Raw genomic sequence first — 2,815 nt, forward strand, 5'->3', positions numbered from 1 at the left:
AAGGCCCATTGATGATACGGCCCGCAGAAGGCCCATTGTTTCTATGGCCCGTAGAAGGCCCATTGTTTCTATGGCCCGTAGAAGGCCCACTGTTTCTACGGCCAGTAGGAGGCCCAGTGTCACTACAGTAAATATTAGCCCATGGTTATTGTGGCCTAGTTTTAAAAAATAGGTTATTGCAGCCACTAGCTAACCGCGGAAAAAGAACTGCAATTACTACAAGCAAACAAATAAACAAGACAACAAGGAAATAAATAAGCAAGCAACTAACGCTAGGCTATCACGGCTATTACACATATTACATCCACTGGGCATCAAAGTTCGCCACCAGTGCAAATATAGGGAACAAAGCAGCATATCATATACACTGGTTGTCAAAGTTGGCGACCAGCGCAGATAAATGCCGCAGCAAAACAAATCCAGAACTGAAACCACTTCAGAAGATCTCAAGAAACAATATCCTGGGTACCCATAATGCTGGCAAGATGCTTAGCAAGCTTATTAACTTTCTCTTGTTTGGCGCTTAAATCCTCCAGCGCTTGCTGTTGCACCAGAAAATATGCATCTGAATTCTGCAGGGACTTCCTCAGTCCTTCAGTTTCCTGTCGCAGCACATCTGATCAATGTATTTCAACTTGAAGTTGAGACTCAAGAAGACGAACTAATTCAGGCAGCGAGTTCGAAGAGCTTGTGCCAGCAGTAGTGGCCAGTAACTCGAACACTACATCAAGACAGGACTTTTGGGTTCCCTCACTGTCGTCAAGATAGTTTTTATCAGCTTTCTTGGAGACCAACAGGGATGTCTCACTATCTTGAACCTTATCTGCATTACTTCCTTTACCATTGGATAACACGGTACTGTTCTCCAATATTTTGTCCGCATTCTAAAAGAGAAACAGCAGACACATCACATGTTTACCATGTTGTATATGAAACTCATTTTGGTAAATGAGTTCAGTAGTAAAGTGGACAGGATAACATCATGAAACAAACATATATCTATGTACCATGGTCACTTTATGGTCTATATCATTCTAGTTTTTGTTGCCAAATCAAGATAGAGACACAGTTCAAATAATATTTGTTCAAGACAAAGCAGAATAGACAGAATATAAGTGTGGGTAACTATAGAGCAATAACAACACTTGTAATGTGCATGACATGAGAACATAACTGTTTATTCAATTGAAACTGAAATCAACATAGAGAAGGTTACAACGGCAAACCAGTTAAAGAAACAGGTTTAAAACATACCTGTTGCGCCATTGGAGTTTCAATTCCATCCTTCAAATTTGAAAATAGTTGGTATGAGAAAATACAGTAATGCAAGAGCAAAGGAGTATGAACCATAGCTACAGAACCTGACCTGAGAACAAATCTTCTTCTCCTTTAAGCGTTGAGTTGGGATTCGGAGTGGTGGTCCTCGTGCTTTGGGCACTGCAGTTCCCTTACTAACTGCTCGTGTTTGGGTGCTCTGTGGTGGAGACGGTGCTGTGTCAACTGGAACTAGGTTACTATCTGCCGGGGTTGGGGTTAGAAGGGGTGTAGCTGGTTCTCTGTCCAACTGGGTAGGGGTACAATCTGCGAGAGTCTGGGTTATGTGTGGTGGATCTGGTCCTTGGGCAAGTACAACCGTGGTTCTATCTGCATCAACTGGTAGCACTATCTTTTCTGAAGACCGTGTTGTTACTCCCTTAGATACTGCCATCACGCTCTCTAATTCAAATGGCTGATAAACAAGAAAAGTAATTGAAAGTATAGACATTGTATGATAGACAGGTGCAATGGATAGTGGGGAATAAAAGAGGGCATGAAATAATTTATATTTATGTTGTCTAACCAAACAGAATAGCATGACACAATTTCACATATATGATGGCTAACTAAACAGGATAGCATGACACAATTTCACATTATGATGGCTAACTAAAAAAGATGGAAAGACATAGTTCAAAATATGAGACTATGTAAACGGGATGACATGACATAACTATATAATGTGTTTATTAAATAGGTTGGCATGCCATAATTCACATACATTCACGGATAGAATGCCATAATTCAAAATATGATGACTGTAAACACTAAACAAGATGAGATGATATAACTATATGATGTCTTTATTAAATGGGTTGCCATGCCATAATTCAGATAGATGATGTGTATGTACTATGTAAACATGATGGCATGATATAATTCAAATATATGATTTATATAGTAAGCAAGTAAGCAGATGGCAATCCATATATGATGTAAAAACTAAGCAATGCAAGACAACATGCATGACATGGGTAATATAACCCTGCCAAGTTTGAGCATAGACCTCAAGGGGGAAATAGGACTGGTCATCAGTCTCTGACTCCTCCTCTGAGGAGCTCTCTATAACCAGCAAGATGTCTGCTTCAGCAGGTAGCATTGTCTGCTCTGAATACCTTGTTTTCACTCCAGATACTTCCATCACCGCTTCAAATGGCTGATGCACAGGAAGAGTAGTTGAATATACAAACGTTGTCGACAAATGGAACACGTAATACAAAAAAATGATAGCATGATATAATTCACATACATGATGATTGGCTAAACAGCATGGCATTGCATAATTCACATATATAATGCCTTTGCAACAAGATAGCATTGTATAATTCACATATATATAATGTCTTGCAACAAGATGGCAATGCATAATTCACATATATGGTAATTAGACACTGAACAGGTGGCATTCACACAAAGCATGTCTAAACTAATCAAATGACATAGCAATGCGAGAGACCATACGCACGATATGAGCAACATAACCCTGCCAAGTTAGAGC

The sequence above is a fragment of the Triticum aestivum genome, chromosome 5D (genome assembly GCF_018294505.1).
Source record: "Triticum aestivum cultivar Chinese Spring chromosome 5D, IWGSC CS RefSeq v2.1, whole genome shotgun sequence".
In the NCBI taxonomy this organism is placed as follows: Eukaryota; Viridiplantae; Streptophyta; class Magnoliopsida; order Poales; family Poaceae; genus Triticum; species Triticum aestivum.